Source organism: Rattus rattus, chromosome 4, assembly GCF_011064425.1.
Source record: "Rattus rattus isolate New Zealand chromosome 4, Rrattus_CSIRO_v1, whole genome shotgun sequence".
NCBI lineage: Eukaryota > Metazoa > Chordata > Mammalia > Rodentia > Muridae > Rattus > Rattus rattus.
In genome coordinates this window covers 159,453,422-159,476,371 of record NC_046157.1, presented here as the reverse complement: position 1 = coordinate 159,476,371, position 22,950 = coordinate 159,453,422, and the positions used below count along the sequence as shown (strand labels likewise).

General features: G+C 41.8%; 1 protein-coding gene across 3 annotated transcripts in view; it reads right to left on the bottom strand.

Annotated features, from left to right (window-relative positions):
- The window catches only part of Gigyf2 (GRB10 interacting GYF protein 2), a 125,435-nt gene extending 105,889 nt beyond the window's left edge, over positions 1 to 19,546 (bottom strand). For 2 of the 3 annotated variants that reach the window (XM_032901560.1, XM_032901557.1), the window contains exons 1-2: positions 19,457 to 19,546; positions 12,690 to 12,754 (exon numbers count right to left, since the gene is read on the bottom strand). The gene's annotated coding sequence lies outside the window, so the exon portion shown is untranslated. The remainder of the gene's footprint in view (positions 1 to 12,689; positions 12,755 to 19,456) is intronic. The other variant, XM_032901556.1, reaches the window with a different exon arrangement.
- Positions 19,547 to 22,950: the final 3,404 nt, after the last annotated feature.

The window sequence follows — 22,950 nt, the reverse complement described above, 5'->3', positions numbered from 1 at the left end:
ATGGAGGAGCATTCAAAAAACTAAAGGAGCTGGGGATGGCTCAAGAGTAAAGAGTACTGACTGCTCTTCTAGAAAACCTGGGTTGGACTCCCAACACCCACATGGTGGCTCACAACCATCTAGAACTCTAGTGCCAAGAAATCTAATGCTGACTTCAGCCTCCATGTGCACCAAATACATACATACATATATACATGTGCATAGTACATAGAACATGGGCAATACACACTAACACAAACCAAACAAAAATATTTTTTAAAAGAACCTCCAAAGCTCTCAAGAAGAAAGCAAGATTTTAACAGAATCTAAGACTGAATGGATGAGAGTCCTGGGAAGAAGACTTAAATGGTCTAGGTGACAAAAGAAACAGGAACTAAGTCCCAGCAACAAGAGAGCAGCCTTGCTCAGACACTAAGCAATATATGCAGCTCATCCTGCAGCTGCTACTTAAAGGACAAGCAACAGAGCTGTGATGGTGACAGCTTGAACTGTTACTGACATTATCTAAGTTGACAATTTATAATGAGATGTTCATTACCAAATGTCTGACTTTGTATTAAAGAGATTTAAACCTGAATATACATGAGGCACTGTAAGTCTTGTAAATCAGAATCAACGTATTATGACTAAAAACTTGTAAAAACAGAAGACTAGGGGGAGCTGGAGAGAGCTCAGTGGTTAGGAACACCGGCTGCTCTTTCAGAGGACCAAGCTTCAGGTCCCAACACCTACACAGCAGCTCACGATTATAAGTCCACTTCCAGGGGATCTGACACACAGTCCTACATTCAGACAAAACACCAATACACATAAGATAAAAATAAATCATTAATTAAAAGGCTAATCTTACAGATCAATTTTAACTTAAAAATATTAGTTTTTCTGAAAAGCACTACACACATGTTCTTAAATATACAAAAACAAGCAAGTAAAACAAACGTATACACATGAAAATGTGAGACTGCACATGAAACATACACACTAGTTCTCAGAGAATGACTGGTTATAGGAAATACCCAACAACTTTTTCCTTCTCCAGCTCAGAGGCCAATGAAGGAGGAGCCTGAGTTTTGGGCCAGCCTGGAGTAACAACGAAACCTTGTTTCAAAAAATTAAACATAGTGTTTGCTATTAGTCTCTTGTGCTATCTTGTCACAAATAGTTTCAAGTGAATCTTAAACTTATGAAACCCCATCTAGTCACTAATAAAAAGCAAACACAAATACTCTTAAGTGTTTTCCTGCTCTAAAAGTTTATGAAATTTAAATGTTCCTGATGAGCAATCCTTAAAAGATACCAAATCTTCAAGGTTTACGGGACCTCCTTGTTTTTCTTTTACCTTGCACTTCTGATTTCCAATAAAAAAAAAAAAAGTGTCTATTTTGGGAGAAAAGAGAGAAAAGAACATTGTGACTGATTTTTTTTTTTAAACTGCAAAAAGGCAAAAGCCATTCTTCTTACTCACTGACAGGACAGGACAGTCTTCTCCCAAGCTCTTCTACTCTCTTAACCTCTTTCCCAGTAGGCCCAACTTCTATACTTCAGGTAATAAGTATTTAAGGGTAAGTTTTCTAAAAGGAATGTATAATATCTCCTTTGGCCCAATATAAAAATCTAACAGATTCAGATAACACTATTTGTTAACACATAACTAGATTACCTGACCATATTAAATAAAAATAAGGAATACAATGACAATATCTAGTAAAGAGACCAGCCTAGTAAAGGCAACTGAATAAAAGCAGGCATAAGGACCATAGGGGAAGTTAGAGACTACACTCAACACTCATGTGTGTATCCAAAACAACGTTAACTTTGTTTTGAAATTTTATCTGTTTACCTGTTGGGGGAAGAGGGATAGCACACCAGTGTCAGGAACTGAATTCAGGTTATCAGGCTTGGTGGCAATCACCTTTACCTGTTAAGCCCTATGGCCAGCCCATGAGTTTTAGATATGGTTTGTTTTTAAACAGAGTGTGTGAGTGTGTGTGTGTGTGTGTGTGTGTGTGTGTGTGTGTGTGTACACCCATATCACAGCTCGAGTGTGAAAAAAGAGAAAAACTGAATAATCCCGGTACTCAGAAAATGGAAACAAAAGGATCAGGAGCATAAATACACAAATATATATAACTAAAAATAATAAAAATAAGCATTTCTTTACCAAAAATTTTGATTTGGGACAGGAGATGCATGTAGCCTTAGGTGTTGCTCTTGAGGCACCATCCATCTTTTGAACTGAGATCTCTCACTGGCCTGAAGCTTATGGAAATTACTAGACTGGCTGGCCAGCATGAGAGGATTATACTCCTGGCCTTTTCTACATGGGTTCTGGAAATCAACCTCATTACTTATCAGCAGAAGTTATCACCCCAACCTTCAAAAAGGTTAAATTTCATTAGTTTTATTTGTTTTGTGTTATTATATGTATATGTGTAGATACATGCACACCTTGGGTACATTTATAGAGATCAGAGACCAATCTGCAGGAATTGGTTTTCTCCTCCCACCATGTAGGTCCCAGGCACAGGGGTCAGCAGGCTTGGCAATGGGCACCTTCACCTGTTAAGCTATCTCAACAGCCCAAAAAAAGTTGATTTTCTTTAAAAAACTAAATGTAAGAGTTAAATGCCCCCCAGAAAGATTAATTTAAAAATCAGTTCCTCAAGAAGAAATACAAGTGACATTGGGGGGGGGGGCTGGGTGTGTGTGTGTTTGTGTGTGTGTTGTAAAACAATTAAAGAAGTAAGAGGCCGAGCTGGAGAGATGGCTCAGAGATTAAGAGCACTAACTGCTCTTCCAGAGGTCCTGAGTTCAATTCTCAGCAACCACCTCATGGTGGCTCACAACCATCTGTAATGGGATCTGATGTCCTCTTCTGGTGTGTCTGAAGACAGCTACAGTATACTCATGTATATAAATAAATCTTTAAAAAGAGAATTAAGAGGCCACACATTTGAGAAACCAGGGAGAAGTAAATGGGAAGGGTTGGAGGAAGGAGGGGGGGAAAGGGAAAACAAACTTAATTATAGCTTAATTTAAAATAGAAGAAATAACTACAATGGACAAGGCGACTATCAAGAGTAATATGATAAACCACACTATCAGTGTGTTCCCCTCACCCCTTTTTTTTTGAGACAGGGCCTCACTTTGCCTCAACTAGCCTGTAACTGACTAGACCAGGCTAGCATAGAATTCAAGAGATCGATCTGCCTCTTCTACCTAAATGTCCTCTTAGTATGATATACATGGCACCTTCTACCCTGTAGTCTCCTAAAAACCTACAGAACTCATCAAATCATGAGGGAAAAAACACCAGACAAACTCTAATAAAGTTCTTCAGAAACAGTGGACAAGTACTAAACTCATCCAGGATGTTAAAACAAAGGAAGCAGCCAGAGACAAAGGATAAAGATACAGACTAAATGTCATATGGTGTCCTGAATGTTAGCTGCCAACAAAAAGCACCAGGTAAAATTAAACAAACAGGGGAAGGACAAATGATACATTTTAACAAGGTGTCAATTTTGGCTTACTAACTCTAATAATGTATCACAGAAACAATGTCATCCTGAACCCCCAGTGAACGTGATTGTTGGGGGGAGGGGGTAATGGAGGGGAGGATGGGGAGGGGAACACCCATAAAGAAGGGGAGGGGGAGGGATTAGGGGGACGTTTGCCCGGAAACCGGGAAAGGGAATAACATTAGAAATGTAAATAAGAAATACTCAAGTTAATAAAAAAAAAAAAAAGAAACAATGTCATCAACATAAAAGCAATCTCTATAGTATCCTCTCAATTTTCTATATATCTACAACTGTATTTAGCTCAGTGGTAGAGCGCTTGCCTAATAAGCGCAAGGCCCTGGGTTCGGTCCCCAGCTCCAATAAATAAATAAATAAATAAATAAATAAATAAATAAAAATAAAACTAGGGGTTGGGGATTTAGCTCAGTGGTAGAGCGCTTACCTAGCAAGCGCAAGGCCCTGGGTTCGGTCCCCAGCTCCAAAAAAAAGAAAAAAGAAAAAAGAAAAAAGAAAAAGAAAAATAAAGCCTATCATAAAAAAGAAACTAAGACTATAACTGCAAAGTTAACTTTTTGGCATTTTAATTCTTTTTTTTTTTTTTATTTGTTTGTTTGGTGCTATTTTTTGGTGGTGCTTGGAATGGAATCCAGAATTTTGTGCATGCCAGATTCTACTACTGAACTACATCTCCAGCCATTTTGTAACATATAAAAATAAAGTGTGATTAACACATTCCCTTCAATACTCTTAACACTCAAGATAGACAGAAGAAGATTGCTATGAATTTCAGGCCAGGCTAGACTACACATAGAGTTCCAAACTGACCTGAACTACTTACTATTATTAAGTAAATAAACAAAAGTCCCTCATCATCACAGTACCCACAGTTCAGTGTGTAGCTACTGTACTGGTCACGGGTGCCTGACAGAGCAGTCAGTCCATCATAGCATGAATCCTGATGAACAGTGCTAGAGATCACTTTTAAAGGAACTATGACTGATTGTAACTTTCACAAATCTGTACCTACTCAGCCCTAAAAACCTTCAACGAAGGCTCTAGGTTGAAAACTGTGGAAAAAACATGTTCTTACACAAGGCCCTGGATTCAATCCCTAGCAACAATTTTAAACCTCAACGATATGTGATTACAACTCAAACAAACTTTAAATTGATTTTAAGAACTCAATGTATGAACAAGAGATGTAGTTTAAATGGTAGGTTTCATGTATGAAACCCTGGGTTGAATCCCAAGCACTACAAAGAACTAACACATAAATGTAAACCTGGTACTCAGAAGGTGGAAACAAGGTTCTGAAGTTCAAGACCAACCTGGAATACATATGGCCCTGTCTCAAAAAGAGGGGGCCAACAAAATCAAAATTCAGTGTAAATACGTACATTTTAACATTGAATATTTGTAATATCAAAACTATTTTGACCATGGTACTGTTAAAATATTATTTGCCTTTACTCTGTCTGAGTCAGCATTGTGCTAACCATGCAATGAGGGGTACTATTACTGATACTAAAACAGCATTCAAGTTATTGGGAACAAACACTAGCAGCCAGTCTATTCTTCACTGCTTGCAGCACACATCACCGTTTTAAAAGAATGCCTTGCTTGACAAGTAAGGTAAAAACTACTGCCCCTGTGTTTTAATAATCCATTTGAGGAAACAGGAAATAAGCTAAAGCACTAACTCCTCCTGGATACCAACAGCATCACAAAAGGCACAATTAGTTTTAGATCAACTAAGATGTTTTGTTTTGTTTTTCCTAAGGGGAAAAAATTTAAACAAAAAAGCAGGTGACAGACAAATGGTTATCAGAGTTAGGTCCTTTTTTCCAACAAGACGAAGAGACTATTACCACAAAAACAAAAAAACAAAAAACAAACAAAACAACAAAAAAACTGATTTTATGGGTCTTCAGTAACTTTTTAGAGGTAAACAGATCCTGCTACAATTTGAATGCATCCCCCAAAGTTCATGTGCTGGAAACTTCTCCAACACAACAGTCACAAGAGATGATTAAGTAAAAAAGGCTCTGCTCTCATGAATGGATTAATGATATTAATCAGGGATGGGATGTGGTTTGTCATCACTAATATGAGTCATTATAAAAGCAAGTTCAGGCCCCTCCTCGTTCTCCTTGCTCTCTCTCACGTCCTGCCTTCCACCATGGGATGATATTCCCTAAGCATAAGCCTATGCAGATGCTGCTACCATGCTTCCACTGTGGTACACACCTGTGTACTCTGGTACTGCAGCACAAACCCACTAATGCCGGTCAGTCCTAAGATCCAAATGGAATGGAAGGAAGAAAGCAATGAAGTGTCTGCCCAGCATGTCCAAAGCCCTGAGTTAAATCTCCAGCAACTGCAAATCAGCATGTATCTCAGATAAAGAAGAAAATATAATAAAAGAGACACATAATAAAACAAACAGCCAGGTATGATGACACATCTGTAATATCAGTACTCAAGAAGCAGGAGCAGCTCAGAAGGTTCAAGGACAATCTGGTGCACACTGTGAGTTCCAGGCCAGCATGATCCTGCCACAAAATATCTAATTAAAATACACCCTGGAAAGTTTATCAAGGGGCAGAAAAGATCACCATAGCCATCACCAAGATCTAAAATGTGACAATGCAGTTTAAAAATTATATTTTTCTCAGGCTGGAAAAATTGCCTCAGCAGTTAAGAGTACTACTGGCTTTCTTCCAAAAGATTTAATTCCCAGCCCCCACACAGCTGCTCAAAACCATCCAATTCCAGAGGATTTCCAACAGCCTCTTCTGGCCTCTTTGGGCATTACACGCAGAAATACATGCAGTGGGATATACAGTATAACCTAGTTTTTGAAAAACAAGAACAGAAAAGATATTTTAAAGGGTGGTACATTAAAAAATGGCTCGATGATTAAGACTACTTGTTGCTCTTGTAGAGGACCCAGGTTCTATTCCCAACACTTACACAGCAGCTTACAACAACCTCTGCATTTTGTTCCAAGGGCTCCAATGCCCTCTTCTGGCTTCCTCAGACACCAGGCATGCATACTGCGCACATACATAATACACATACAGGCAAACACTTATACACATAAAAATAAAGACAAGGGGCTGGGGATTTAGCTCAGTGGTAGAGCGCTTGCCTAGCAAGTGCAAGGCCCTAGGTTCGGTCCCCAGCTCTGAAAAAAAGGGAAAAAAAATAAAGACAAATCTAAAAGAGGCTTTTTAAAAAATATTAATTATTTTAATTTTGTATGTGTTTTGCCTGCATTCATGCCTGTGTACTGTGTGCTACCTGGTGCCTTTGGATCCCCTAAAACTGGAGTTACAAATGGTTCTGAACCACCATGTGGGTGCCAGGAACCAAACCCAGGTTTTCTGCAAGAGCAACAGTGCTCGTAACCACTGAGTCCTCTTCTTCAGTCCCTAAAATAAAGTTTTAAATGGCACATGTCTGGAATCTGAGCTCTCAGGAAAAAGAAGCCAGAAGACCTCCACAAGCTTAAACACAGGATATCAAAAACCATCCTAAAAAAAAAAAAGAAAGAAAAGAAAAAGAAAAAAAACAACAACAACAAAAGTCAAGGGGGCTAGAGAAATGTCTTAGAAGTTAAGATCACTTACAGTTCTTGCAGAAGACACGGCTCAAGAACTCAGCAACATCACTGTGGCTCAAGGACATCTCTAAAACCAGTCTCAGGGGATCTAATCCCCTCTTCTGAACTCCTCAGGCACCAGGCACATGTTTGGTGTATATACACAGACACAGGCAAAACATTTAACAAAAAAGCAAAAAACTAAACTTCAAAAAAAAAATACGTAAAATTTTAGACTCAAGATTTACTTATTTACACAGTAATAACATTCATAAAAGTTACCATTCATTAAATAACTACTCCATGCCAGGAATTGCTTAGACACTTTAGATTAATTCTCAGAGTTTCCCTAGGACATTTAAGGTTAGGAAATTAAAGTTCCAAGTGTTTAACTTGTCTAAACCTTCAAATAATAAGTTGTTTTAGTTGTTGTTGTTGCTGCTGTTGTTGTTGTTGTTACTACTATTATTACCATCAGAAAATTAAACACACATCTCTCTGCTTTTCACTATACACTGATATGGCCCTCATACTGTGATGATGACTAATCTTTTTTATTTTATTAGTTATTTATTTGCATTTCAAATGTTACCGCCCTTCCTAGTTAAATCCCCATCCCCTCCCCATCTCCCCTGCTTCTATGAGTGTACTCCCTCACCCCACCCCACCCCCACCCTCTCCCACCTCAGAGCCCTAGCATTCCCCTAGGTCATGGAACCTCCACAGAACCAAGGGTCTCCCCTCCCCCACTGATGCCAGATAAGGTAATCCTCTGCTATATGCTGCTAGAATGATGACTAATCTTAACTGTATCTGGAATCAACTGAAATCCAAGATGCTGGGCGCACCTGTGAGGGGTTTTTCTTGATCAGACTATTTGGAGCAGGAAGGCCCACCCTGAATGTGCACCGAAGGATGGCACCTTTCGGTGACCATTCACATAAAGCATGAGGAAGATGGAAAGGTTGCTTGCTCTTAGCCAGCATGCCTTCACTCTCACAGGCGAGTTCTTCTACCCTGCTGCAGCAGCATCCCTTCACTGATAAAAGACTCAACTTCCTCAGGATACCAGTACAGCCTGAAGATCAGCAGCTCTCCAGGAATCCTCCCAGCCTTCAGGGCCAGATGAAGACTGAGACATCCAGCCTGGCGGACTGAACTACTGGGTTCTCAGCCTCTCCGGCATGAGAAAGCCATTGTTATACTATGCAGACCACATCTGTCACCCCATCTAATAAATCCCCTATTATCACTCTGAAATTTTCACAATAAATTGCTTCTTCCTTTCTTCAATCTTCCTCATTCTGTTCCCTTACTAACTCCCACCCTTTTCCATCATCATAGTAAGCCCCCTTTAAAGAAGAGCACGTTCTTATTACACAGAGACAGGTAAGGAGCTTGGACATTTTCCAAAAAGTTGTCAAGTGTCCAAAACGCAAATTAAGGCTCTCTGGCTACTGCTCTTACAGGATAGCTTCTCATCCAGTTACACAAAGGTCACGGTTTGCACAGCGTTCTATCAACTCCCAAGCAGATGATCCTAGAGCCTAGGATATGGCTACCTCCAACACAGCTATGCCAGGATGTACATATTAGAAATTATCAAGACAATACTGCCATCAGTTAACTGTCAACCTAAAAACTAAGTCCTGAAGAGACTAAAGCTAAAGCTCCTAAGGCTTCCTCCAGGCCTAGAACAACTTGAATACAAAAAAAAAAAAAAAATTGTCTCAAAAGAACATACTAGCTATTAAAGATGACTCTAATAAAATGTAATATTGTTACCAAAATTTTCCTTAAATATGTTTTAAATATGCCAAGTATTTCGTTTTGCTCTCCTTTTAATGAAAAAGAAATGTATCCTTCTAGAGCTGGTTGTGAAGCACATACCTATAATCCCAGCTGAGGGAGGCAGAGGTCAGTCTGGAACACACAGCAAGTTCTAAGCTGGCTAAAGCTATATAGCAAGACCTTGTCTCAAAAAAACAGAACAAAACCAACCAAACAAACAAACAAAAAAATACACCTCATCCTAAGAAAAATTAGGGTATCATCAACGTGGCAATGTTGTACGATAACCTTACTCTTGAGCCCATGTTTTCAAAAGAAGCCTATTAAAAATTGAACACAATGGGTTGGGGATTTAGCCCGGGGGTAGGGCGCTTGCCCAGGAAGCCCAAGGCCCTGGGTTCGGTCCCCAGCTCCAAAAAAAAAGAAACAAAAAAAAAAAAAAAAAAATTGAACACAATTTTTAATTGTGAGAGTAAAGGCATGCTGGCAAAGAACCAGGGCCTATTAAAAATTGAACACAAAACACGTGGAAATCTTTGTAAACTCACAAAATCTGATTATGTCTTACCTCAATGCCCAGGGTTAAGAGACAGAGACAAGTCTTCAGCTCTACTCTGCTAACTAACAGAGACTCTGGCCTGGGGAGAGGGCCATGGCAGTAACACACTTGCTATGCAAGCATTAAGACCTGACTCTGGATCTTCAGCACCCACATGTCAGGTACAATGGATACACTTGTAAGCTAGCCAATCTATACTCTGTCTCAAACCATTCTCTAGCCTGTCTCAAACAAGTCAGGAAGCTATCTAATGTCAACCTCTGGCCTTCAGATGCATAAAACACACATAAAATGTATACATACCTATGTACATGGTACATTCCAAAACATCTTCAGCCAGTAAAGAAAGTATAGTAAGAAGTAAAATCTGTGGCTCTTTTACATAAAGGTAATACTTTTATTAATAATTCCTAGGATTTACATTTAAAAAAATCTAGATATGTAGACTAGAGAGATTGCTCAGCAGGTAAAAGCACCTGTTGCCACATTCACAATCTTGAGTTCAAACATAGTGGGAAAAGTATTTCCTTCTCCACACACACACTGGAGCACACACACACGTAAACACAGACTAAATGTTAAAAGGGTTTAATATATGTATCTATGGGGGGGGATATAAAAATTTGTTTTTGAGATAGTGTCTCATTGTGCAGCTCTGGTGTCCCGGAACTCACTATGTAGACCAGGCTGGCCTCAAACTCTGAGATCTGACAGCTTCTGCCTCCCAAGTGCTGGAATTAAAGGCAAAGTATCACTATGCCTGGTTACAAAATATTTTAATTGAAAATTGTAAGTCAGGGGCTGGAAAGATGGTTCAGTGGTTAAGAGCACTGACTACTCTTCCAGAGGTCCTGAGTTCAATTCCCAGCAACCACATGGTGGCTCACAACCATCTGTAATGAGATCCGACACCCTCTTCTGATGTGTCTGAAGACAGCTACAGTGTACTCATATGTAAATAGTTTAAAAAAAAGAAAATTGTAAATCAACGAATATATAATGCTGGAAAAAAAATGTTTCACTGAGAAAAATTGCCATAAACTGGGCATAGTGGCACATGCTTCTTAACTCCAGCAGTTATGAAGCAAAGGCAAGAATATCACTCCTGAGCTCCAGGCCACTCAGCAATTCTACATGGTAGTTGATTCAAGGCCAGTACGGCTATACCATGTGAGCTTCAAAAAAAAAGGCAACCAATGCTGGGAGGGATCAGTGACCATGAAGTCTCCAGTGGCACACATCTGTAACCACAGCATTTGAGAGGTACAGTCAGGAGGAGTGGGAGTTCAAAGCCAGTTTCAGCTACATAACAAATCTGAAGCAAGCCTACATGAGACCCTATCTCCCAAAAAAGTCTAAAGCCAAGTGTGGTAGTGCATGCCTATAATTCCAACACTCAGGTCAGGAGGCAGAGGGAAGATTGTAAATGCAAGGTTAGCCTAGGTTACACAGTTGAGACCCTGTTTCACACATATACATATGCAGACGTAAACACAGTTTACTTAAGGAGCAAAGAATGTAGTTCAACAATCATGTGCTTAGACATATCCAACGCTCTTGGTTAGACTCCTAACACCATACTAAAAACACTAAGTTTATTTCCAAATTTCCTAGCCATCTGTAGATATATGTACTTTCTAAAATCTATACCATGCCACTCATCTTACCCAACAACAAAGTACTACTATTCTTTATTCTTGCTTTTGTTTTTGGTTGGGAGTCGGAGAAGGCACGGGGTGTCTCACTTCATACTCCTGGTTGGCTCTTCAATAATGTGAATATCACCTAGAAATTCTGAGTGCAGCTTCATGAGCTTAATACTATAAGGAATTCCAGCAATTAAATGTATAAAAAAAAAAAAAATTGGGGTTGGGGATTTAGCTCAGTGGTAGAGCGTTTGCCTAGCAAGCGCAAGGCCCTGGGTTCGGTCCCCAGCTCCGAAAAAAAGAAAAAAAAAAAAAATCAACACTTTTTTTCCACAAACCAAAGTCAGCTGTTTATGTTAGTTAAATTTCTAGCCTGGGCTTCCCCACCCCCAAAATCTAGAACTCAGCTGGGGCTAGCAAAAACAGCTCAGCCAGAAACGGTACTTGCTGCCAAGCCTGACAGACAGCCTATGTTTAATAATTCCTGTACATAGTATGGTTGAAGGAGAGAACCAATCCCTGAAAGCTGTCCTCTGACCTCTACACAAATGGCATAGCATTTACTCCCACACACATACCCACATACATATACGATGTAATGAATGTAATTAAAAAAGAAAGTGAACTGGGAGGTTCCAACACAGATGATAGGTAAGAATTACTAGGCCTCGATCTCTAAAATAAGATGTATAAAGTACATCTTCAGGCATTTAAATTTAGCAAGACATACAGAAATTGTTCTAGAATGCTACAACAGAAAAATGTCTAGAAGTTTCTACTGGATCTACCTTAGAAGAACTACCACTATACATTCTCTAAATCTGCCACTAGTCTTAGAGGCAAATGCAGACTGTCAGTTCACTGTACTTGTCCTTCTAGACCCAACCTTTGCCACAACTAGATGACACAAAGATGGAAACCAAATGAAATGCAATCCATCGAGTCTCCTTCCCAGAAGCTGGGACCCTGAGCAAGTTATCAGTTTGCTCAAGTTTATCTGTAACCCCAGGGGTGCAGCAGCCATTTCTTCTACATTTATTAAAAGTATGAAAATTCTGACTACAGAAAGACAACTAAAACAAAACAAAAAAGGAGGATACTTACAACCAACTGGGGGGAAAGTACATGCTAGATAGACATCATGACTCCCTAATACTTCCCAATTCCTGGTCCAAGTTCCTCATGAAGCAACAACTCTTGAAAATACCTTGGCCTCTCAGCACATTTGCCCTCAAAACATTGTTCTTCCCACTCATCATCAAAAAACATTACAGCAGTTTAAAACACAAAGTCACACTCCAACCAATCCAGAAAGGGTATGTTATTCTGATTCAAAGGATCTGAAAGGTACCAGAAGTTTCTTTTCACTATCTCTAACCTCAGGGGAAAACAAAAACAAAAACAAACAAACAAAACCCCCTGAACCCTAAAAGCAAAAGTGAACCTACTATTTGGGGCTAGATAAAATTTAGTGGAAGAGCACATACTTAGCACACACGAGTCCCTGGCCTGGATAGGGGGCTACTGTCATAACCACACAACTCTGTTCTTCCCTTCAACCTTACCTGTTCCAAAGTTCTGCTATCTCACAGCAAGAGGTTTTCAGCAATGTCTTCAGGTCTTTTTAATACTGTGAATAATAAAAAGTATCAATGTAAATCATCTAGCAGTCTCAGTAAACTTTACAAGAAAAAGTTTTTCTCATGAATGTATTTTACAGAAAATAGTTTCCAAGCCTGTTTAAAATACTAGGAACATCTGGTATGTTGGTGAATCAGACCTCTACCCAGCACAGTAGCATGTATGTGCCTGTAGTACTCATGAGACTAAGAGAGGATTCTCAGACAGTACAGCAAGACTGTCTCAGAAAACTAGTCAACAACAAACTAGTCTCCGTCACATCTTTCTACAGAAAGACGGAAAAGGTAGAGAATTTAACTAAAGTACTAAGTGGTTTTAATGATAATGACAAATAAACACAACTTAGGAACTCAAAAGTGGTGACAAGGTTTCCTTTGCTCTGATACCAACCTTTAAAGCCTATCTGATGGCAGGAAGGGAAAACAGCACCGTCACAACAATGTGAGTCCTATGCAAGTCATACCTGGGACCCCATCTGGAGAATCTGACTGGTGTAAAATGTCTAAGAAGTAAAGCTAAAGCCTTCAGGTGTGGCTTCAGGGGCTAAATCACAACCTGCTTGTTTTTGAGACAGTGTCTCAACTATGTACACCTGGCAACTCATAGAAATCCACCTGGCCTCTGCCTCCCAAATGCTGACATTAAATGCATCTATCACTGAGGCCTGGGTTATAGCTGCTGAGAACCTTAAAGACCCACAAGTGGATCTGCAGTTACAAAAAAAGTGTTCTGAAGCACATCATCAAGTAGTTTCTTGGCTAAAATAAAATGATGACAAGAACACTGTCCAAGAAAGATCAAGCATGGTGACACACACCTGCAATCCCAGGACGGGGAAGGCAGAGAGACAGAAAGGTCATTCATTGAGGCTTGCCTGGACTACACAGCAAGAACTTGTTTCAAAGGGTTAGAAAGAAGGCTCAGTGGTTAAGAGTATCAGCTGCCGGGCTGGGAATTTAGCTCAGTGGAGAGTATCAGCTGCTTTCCAGAGGACCCAGATACAATTCCCAGCACCCACATGTCTTCAAAGCCCTCTTCTAGTCTCTACAGGCACCAGGCATTCATGCACATGATATACAGAAATACATGCAAGCAAAGCAACCATACACACATAAAATAAACAGTATATTATTAGTTAAAAAATAAGTTGATGATTTTATGAACTGTAAACCCTGTAACAACTTGAGAAACCCCACTTCACTTTTAATTCAACAAAAAGGCAATTACAATATCATAAAATTCATCAGATTGCCTTAAAAAGCTACATTTAAGGTTTTTATTAGTATCAGTGTATGTGTGGGTGGGTGGGTGGGTGTGTGCGTGCACCTTTGGGAGGAGGGAGTACCTAAGGAGCCAGAAGAGTATCCTCTAGAGCTGACAGCTGTGAACCACTGGGAGTGGGTACTGACTGAACCAGGTCCTCCTGAAAAAGAGCAAGTGCTCTTCGCTGCCAAGCCATTACTCCAGCCCCATAAACTCTACGTTTTTTAAAAGGAGAGAGAATAAGGGGTAGAACTAGGCAATACACTCTCCTACAAAATCTACCCAAAGTACCTCCTAGGCTCCAGTTAGTAAAACCTTTCTAAACTCAGTGTTCCTTACTATAGAAAGGAACCTTAAAGGCCTGTGCTCTTGTATTCTGAGACAGTCTCTCTTGTAGGCAGACCAGCCTCCAACTCACTACTTAGAAGGTGACCTTGAACCCCTGATCCTCCAGCCTCTACCTCCCAAGTGTTGGGTCACTGTACACCATGGCTGTTTAGAAAAACACTTTTATAAAATCAAGTTTGGTAACTTACAGAGATATTCTTTTCTTTTCAAATTTCTTCCCTTTTTTCCTGACCTCACACAAAATTAATGGCACCATTTTATATCTTAAGAAATAGTGTATTTTTCATTCATATGAGTGCATGACAACATAAAAAATAATAATCTAGTCAAAAATACTCAGATCTGGGCTGGAGATGTATATAACTAACTCCCAAAAGTATTTGCATGGCATGAAGGAAGTTCTCGGCTTGATTATCCCGAAGCATAAGGGGCCGTGGGGGAGAGGCAAGAAGCATAGGCTAGTAGGCTTCAACAGGTTCAAGGTCATCCTCTGCGGCATAGCTCAAGGCTGGTGAGGACTACAGCACCTCCTGTTTTCAGGGTGGGGAGTGGAAGGACACAACCGTGAGACAGTTCAAAGGTATGGTCCCTTAAGCCTGATGGCCTGGGTTCCAACTCCAGGAACCTGTATATTAGAAAGAAGAACCAGTTTCACAAAGTTTCCGCTTACCTCCACAGACACAACCCACAAATTCTTTTTAAACAACACTTTTAGGGCATCAAAATCCAATGGCAACTCTACAACATCTACACTAACAAGGGGGCTGCCAAGACGGCTCAGAGAGCACCTGCTGCCAAGCCTCATGACCTGAGTTCAGCTGGTGGAGCTCACACAGTAGGAGAGGACCAACTTCCGCAAGCTCCTACTAACTTCCCCAGGCACTCAATGGCATGGACACATTCATATACCCACATACATACATACATGCACATATACCACCCTAAATAGAATTAACAAGCAATCTTAAGAAAAATTCAGCCCGTTTTGGTGCACACAGTGGTAGGATTTGCTAAAGAGGTAACAGCAAAAGGATCCTGAGTTCCAGGCCAGCTTTGGCTACATATTTTTCAAGGCTGGCGGGGGTGATTGCACACCTTTAATCCCAGCTCTTGGAAGACAGAGGCAGGTGGATCTCTGAGTTCAAGACCAGCCTAGTCCACAGAATGATTCCCACAACAGCCAGGGCTACACAGAGAAACCCTGTCTCCAAAAAAACAAAAAACAGAAAACCAACAACAACAAAAAAACAAAAGAGCGAAACATTTCTCAAACTGTTCAAGAAAATCTAATACGTAGATTAACACCAACATAAATTGTAGATTCAACCTATGAGACTGGCCCACCTATAGAATAAAGCTGAAAGTACAGGAAATTTAATAAACTAAAGAGAACTGAAAACTAAAGTCATCATTTTTTAAATGGCACAAATCATAGAACTTTGAGGAGGGCCAGGAATAAACCAGTTTATGTTCCCACCTAAAAAGGTCCTCCCAGACAGCAATTACTACCAATATGTCTTCCACTGTGAAGGTCAACAAAAAGAGTACACATACAGAGTATTAAAATGCAGAGTCATGAGAATAAATAAACTGATATGACATCAAAGAGTATAATTTAAAAATGTCATTCCAAAAACTCAGCAAGGGAACATGATGTAGATGTAATGAGTTAGGACACTACCTCAGCACCATCATCACTATGTCCTCTAGCTGCAAAGCCCCATTCAAACTCTGCCTTAGAATTCCTATCTTCACAGGACTTTGAAGCAAGTCTACTATAAATTATTGTTCATATAGGCAACCCATCAGCAAAAAAATGCTCCAAAAGTCAAAATACTAAATTCATCCGGTAAGTTAAAATAAAAAGTTATTAAATTGGCCAATTATGAATATGAAAATAAGCTGGAAGGCCCTCAGAAAAAAGTCCCCAGCCTATTAAGCAGCAAATTAATTTGAGATTTAACTTAAAAGGCAAAAAAAAAGGAAAAATAGAAAACATTTTACACAAGCAAAATGATATAAGGATATGCACAGAAATTAGGAGAGGGTCCCTGAGCCAGTTAAAACTAGGCTGGACTGTATAGAGTTAAAAGAAACTCTTCACTAATCAACTGCATAATTTGGGTTAATATACTGATTCATTTGATTATATTCCTTGATCAGTGTCCAAGAACAATTCCTCACTTCTAAATATTCTGAAATTTCCATTCTATTTTGTTTAGGCAGTACTGAGGACTGAACCTGGACATCAGGCATGCTAGACCAAGTGATCTACCCCTAAGCTATATTCCTACCTCTTCTGAGTCTTCGTTTCCAGGTAGTCCCTAGCTTGCAAAATGCTCCTTCTTAGTTAAGAAGTTGGGATAGATAACCTTCTTTAAAAGCCACTTCCTGGGGTTGGGGGTTTAGCTCAGTGGTAGAGTGCTTGCCTAGCAAGCGCAAGGCCCTGGGTTCGGTCCCCAACTCCGGGGGGTGGGGGGGAAAGCCACTTCTTGCTTGGCAGTGTTGGCAAACATCTTTAATCACTGCACTCAGGAGGCAGAGGCAGGAGTTCGAGGCCAGCCTGGTCTAGAACAAGTTCCAGGACAGCCAAGGCTACATCAAGCCTTGTCTGAAAAAAATCAAAAAACAAAACCAAACAAACAAACAGTCATTCCTTTTTAAAAAGTATTTCCAGGCAGTCTAACAGCAATCACACCTACAAACTTATTTTTAAGTAACTCATTATAATTCCTGATATAGATGAGCATCCTGAGTTTCCCAAATGAATGGGAAGGAGGGATCACGACTCAAGTCTATATAGAATCTGATTTTCCTAAGACTTTTCCATAGATCTCAGACGCTTGGGAGGCTGAGGCAAGAGAAGAGCAAGTTTGGGTCAGCCTGAATTACACGCACATGGACTCTTCTGAAGACTCCAGTGCACTGAATGACCCACCTCATCTTCCTGCCAAAGAGTTGTGTAGATACACTCAATCCGTTTCTTGCAGTCTCTCCAGACTAGATAGCCTCAGTGCTCTTCCCAGCAAGCCCTTTATTGGTCCCACCTAAGTTTTATCTTCTTGTCTCAGGATCTTTGCCCTTTTCTGCCTCTTGGTGAAGCACCCTGCCCTCTACCTACCAGGTGTTCCCTCAAATTTTATCTTACCTGTAAAGTCTCCTCACAAGACTAAATTGAAAAATTAACCCTTCCTGTCTTCCTATCTCTTTCATCCCCACTACTCCTAAACAGATGGTCCCTGCACAGAAATGTTTGACTTAACAAGAGCTTGCACATTACTATGAGGTAAAAACAATATGGACTCATAGAAATCATTCTTCACATTTCGAATTATGATTTCTTCCTGAGTTGGCAATATGCAGTGCAATACTCCCTGGCATTGCTGGCTAGGACCAGAGAATCACAAAATCACACAAAATCTAACCATGCAATTATAAGGGGGAAAGAATCAAGATTCTATAGAAGGCTTTGCTGTTATTAATGGGCAACAGACTGATATCTTTAAATGCATGTTCAGCTTACAGATTTCAACTTTCAATCAGTTTAAGGGACATAGGCCCATCATTACATCAAGAAGTATTTGTATATTTTTACTTAAGTATTAAGTGAGCTCGACAAAAACAGAAATGTTTGTTCCTCAGCATACACCACTGTAGTACCTGTAGTCCAAAATAAAAGAATGGCAGCAGATAGTGCACAGTGTCTTCTTCCCCAGCCAGGAAAAGCCTTCGTCAAGTACTAAAAAAGGTATGGTCTTTTCCTTTCTAGCAAATCACTAACATCATCTTTGTTAACCCCTCAATGTTAGTATTTTTTCCTGACACATGTCACTCACTTCTAAATGTTTTTCTAGTATCTTCTAATGTGACAATGAAGTACATATTCCAGTTCAAGCAATCCAAAAGCTGCTACACTAGGAAAGCATCATTAAATAAGGACAAAGTATGTGTTCTAACCAAAAAAGAAAAATTCTGCCAGTCAGAGTCACAAAGGAGGATGAAAACTCATGTACAAAAAGTATGACAATGTCTTTATAATCTAGGAAGTCATTTGTTACCAAAGAGGAGAAACTACATAAGGAAAACTACAGTACCTGAACCATAACTTCCTATAATCCAAGGTATATGGTACTAGGTGGGAAGCCATCACTGATTCGAGTCCCTTAATTTCTTAAGTTATGTTGGAGTACTTACCTTCCTAATAGAGCCACTGGGTGTGTTTAAGTGCTTTGACTTTCAAGAAAACGGGAGGTGAGGTGAGACAGTACTAGATAAACGCAAAGCAACCTTACTGCCGCCCAAACGCGGTCACACAACCTGCTTCTTTCACACCCTTCCCTTCCTTGCCGGATTGATTGATTGATATTTCAGCTACAAAACTCAAGTGTTGAAGAGTGCTTCGTGGGAAACTGCTTGCCCATTTCAAGCCGGTGTGAACATTCGGGTCCCCGGAGCCGCCCCGGGCTCTACTTTCCCAAGCCTCTCAGTCCCAGGATCAGATCATGACTCCACCTCGCCTGGGGCCTGCTCCAGACCAGTCCTCCAGCCGCGGTAGCAGTCTTCCCCAGTCCAGATGCTCGGTGGAGACCGCAAGGGCGCACCTCCCCGGGGCAGGTGCGGGCAGGAACGCCGGCAAGAGCAGCTGTCGGCTCGCAGCAGCTGTTAGCCGGAGGACCCCGAGGCTGCGCGGGCGACCGGCCCCGAGGAGCGGGCAGCGGAAGGCGAGCCCTCCGGCCTGACACTGCCCACCCCGCCTCCCGCCTCCTCTCCTCAGCTTCCCCCGCGATGCCACGGGGGCGAAAGCAAGGGGCTGCCCTCGGCTGGGAAGCTCCCGGGCCGGCCACGGCCCTCGCAAGGGAGGAGGTTCCTGCGGACCCCGCACCTGCCCTGTCCCCATGTCTGACGCCCCCATCCGGCCACGGCCGCTGCCGGGCAGCCTGAGTGTGTCCATGCGGCCGGCTCGGGCCGGAGCGGCGGGGAAGCGACGGTGGGCGCCAGGCCACGGCAGCTCCGGGAGCTATGGCGGGGACTGGGCGCGGGATGGCCGCGGACAGGGGAGACACACCGAGCCACTGGTTACCTGCGGTCCGGGACAGGAGTCTCTCAGAACCCAAGTCAATCCTCAGCCTCAACAACACAAGATGGCCGACACGTCGCTACGCACGTCACGTGACCCCGCGCGCCGGCCCGCCCCCCTCGGCCCGCCTACATCCCCGCCTCACTCCCTCCAGCTTCCCACGACATCTTTCCCTTCCTCTACGGCCCGCCCCTCCACTCGGACACGCCCCTTTCTGAGACCCGGATGCAGGGCTGGGAGAGGGCGGGGCAGGAGTAGCGCAGGCGCACAGTGGAGCCTTTGGCTGCATCTCCTAAGGCCCTAGAGTTAAGCTGGTGTCCCTAATTGGAGCCTGGCCAGAGGCCCTATGACTCACTATCCGAGGCACCCAATCCAGTGCCCGTTTGCAGTACAAAAATCTCCACATCACTTATGAGCTGGTTTTCCAAGCTAGAACTTTTCCACAGCTTTTGGTCTAGCGTTTTCCTGACAGTTTGTCCATCAAGGGGCAAATGGTGAGGCTGAAATTCAAAGCAGTGTCCTTTCTGTTAGAAGTGGGAATTCATTCTGGAGTGACATCTGCGAAGGATTTTAAAGTTCCCACTCCCTCCCACAACATGCGGACCTACAACCCCCTTTATATATACTGCCTTCCCGTTTTAGGATTGCTAGATAATGAATAGGAAACCCAGCAATTCAAAAAACAAAGTATCTGCTGTCTTTCTGGAACTCATATTTAGCTGGGCATACTATATACTTCAATTTGCTAACCCTGGTCCACCTACCATTTCAAGTCGGGTCTTTCTGGGGCCATTAGTCTTCTGCCTTTTTTTTTTTTTTTTTTTTTTTTTTTTTTCCGGAGCTGGGGACCGAACCCAGGGCCTTGCGCTTGTTAGGCAAGCGCTCTACCACTGAGCTAAATCCCAACCATCTTCTGCCTTTCTACCACCTTTAGTGTTTGGAATCAACTCAGGGTTTCGCACAACCACTGCAAAACAGCCCTTTTATCACAGTTCTTCCCATCAACTTTTTTTTTTTTCAAATATACCCAAATGTTTTTATCTTAAAAGGAAATGTTGAAAACTTAAATTTCAGAACACAGTGGAAGACTCCCAACCTAGCATGTTGGGAGCCCTGAATTCAACACTCAGAAGCATATATACACACCTACTTCTTTGGCTGCCTCCCTTCCTAAGTCTTGATTCCCTTTCAAAGTCAAACTATACAAAAGAGCATTAAATTTAGAGAGTGATCATTAATCTTGACTGTCAACTTGATGGGGTTTGGATTCTCCACGGAAACAAATATCTGAGCAAATTTATGAGAGATTATCTAGATTACGTTCACTTATGTGGGTAAAAGGGGAAACGCCATTCCATAAGCTAGGATTCTTGCGTGAATAGGAAGGAGAAAACCAGCTGCACAGAAGCATTCAAAGCATCCATCATATCCTACTTCCTGACCTCGGACGCAATGTGCCCGCCCCCTCAAACTCCTGCCATCATGACTTCCCCGTCTTGGCGGGCCGTACTCTTGAACTGTGAGTCAAAATAAGGCCTTAACCTCTTAAGCAAAGTCCTTCAGGTTATTTTATTACAGCAACAGAAAAGGGAATTAATACATGGGGAAAGAATAAAGGAAAGGGGAAATACGGATGACGCTGGATAAGTTCGACAGCATGAAAGCCTGAAGGGCCCATTGAAGAGCTGTATCACTGCCAGTTTCCGGTGTGGCTGACCCTGACCGTCAAGAATATGCTCTCACAAAAAGATGGTTTTGGGGGCTGGAGATATGGCTCAGTGGTTAAGAGCACTGACTGCTCTTCCAGAGGTCCTGAGTTCAGTTCCCAGTAGTTCACGACCATCTGTGATGGAATCCAATGTCCTTTGTGTATGAAGACAGCTACAGTGTACGTGTGTGTGTGTGTGTGTGTGTGTGTGTGTGTGTGTTGATTTGGTTGGTTGGTTGACTTTTCACAACAGGGTTTCTCTGCAAAGCTCTGGCTGTCCTGGAACTTGCTCTGTAGACTAGGCTGCCCTTGAACTTACAGAGCTCTGCCTGCCTCTGCTTCCCATGTATAGGCACTGAGGCATGTACCACTATCACCTGGCTCACAGTGAAAATTCAAGCAGGAACTCAAAGCAGAAACCATGGAAAGGGTCGCTTACAGGTTTGTTCCTAGGCCCCTTCTTGCCTAGTGTTCTTAGACACCCCAGGACTGCCTGCCCAGAGATTCTGTTGCCTACAGTGGACCAGGCCCCTCTACCTCAATTAACAACCCAGGCAGTCCCCCACCAACAAACCCACAGGCAGGTCTAATTTAGGCAGTTTCTCAATAGGAAAACCATTCCTCTCAGATGACTCTAGGCTGTGTCAAATCAAATTGACAAATAGGGTTAATTAGAATACTGCCTTGAGGGGGGTTGGGATTTAGCTCAGTGGTAGAGCGCTTTTGCTAGGAAGTGCAAGGCCCTGGTTCAGGTCCCCAGCTCCAAAAAAAAAAGAACCAAAAAAAAAAAAAAAAAAAAAAAAAAAAAAAAATACTGCCTTGAAGGGGTTGGGGATTTAGCTCAGTGGTAGAGCACTTGCCTAGGAAGCGCAAGGCCCTGGGTTCGGTCCCCAGCTCCAGAAAAAAAAAAAAGAATACTGCCTTGAGTTTAAGTCACAAGAAGAGGCCCATGTATGTTGCTTTTTCATCAACAGCCCCAACTGAAGCCTCAGGCAACAGCCAGGATCAACAGACAGAAGACTGAGTGGAAAAAAACACTACATGAATCTGGCCCTGCCAGTCAGGTCATCCCAGGGCATCAAAGCCCAAGACATCATGAAGGAGAGACAAGCACCTTCATGGCACTTTGTCTGAATTCCAGATCCATTCACTCCTTCAGCATAATAAAATGGACATTTGACTCCATTATGTCGTGGAGTAATTTGTTTATAGCAACAGAGTCTGGAACATCATGATATAGATTAAATTGTGTCTCTCAAAAAAAAGATATGATGACATCCTAATACCCCCACCAAGTACCTCAGAAAATGACTTTATCTGAAGACAGGTCTTCAAAGGCTAGTCAAGATAAAATGATATGAGGGTTGGGGATTTAGCTTAGTGGTAGAGCGTTTGCCAAGCAAACGCAAGGCCCTGGGTTCGGTCCCCAGCTCCAAAAAAAAGAAAAAAGAAAAAAAAAAGATAAAATGATACGAGTTAGAGTAGGAACTAATCTAATATGCTTGGTGCCCTTATGAAAATCGGGAAATAAAGCCAAGGGGATGAAGCAGGGGCATCACTGACAGTTCAAGGCCACTCTAAACTGTATAGTAAGACTCTCTTTCAAAACTCATGGTGCAGGGGAGCATTGGACAAAAATACACACAAGGAGAATATCATTTGAAGATGAAGGCAGAAGTGAGGGTGATGCTTTTACAAACTGGGGAACGCCAAAAATTGCTATCAACCAGTGTGAGAGGGGCCTGGAATAGAGTATCTTTCACAGCCTCCGAAATCAACCTGCAAACAA